Source organism: Eimeria tenella, genomic scaffold, assembly GCF_000499545.2.
Source record: "Eimeria tenella Houghton genomic scaffold, Eth_scaff1997, whole genome shotgun sequence".
Classification (NCBI taxonomy): Eukaryota; Apicomplexa; class Conoidasida; order Eucoccidiorida; family Eimeriidae; genus Eimeria; species Eimeria tenella.
The window spans coordinates 1,529-1,807 of NW_013541840.1; positions in this window are offsets into that span (position 1 = coordinate 1,529).

Consider the following 279-nt stretch of genomic DNA (forward strand, 5'->3'; position numbering starts at 1 on the left):
TTTAATTAATTATTTTAATTTTTCCCCATTTATATTCGCCCTAAGAAGCTACAAATGAGGCAGTGAGGAAAACCCAAGGGGCCCCCCCCTGCGAGGGGGCCCATGGGGCCCCTGAGGGGGCCCCCAAACCCTCAGTCTGTCAAGACAGCTCAGCATCTAGGGTTTAGGGCTTTCACAATCTTAAAGGGTTTTATATTTCTTTAGAAGTTGAGGGTTTGGTGCCTTTATTGCTCCTCGCTGCAGCTGCGCGCAGCTAGCTGCGCCTGGTCGTGGCTAAAT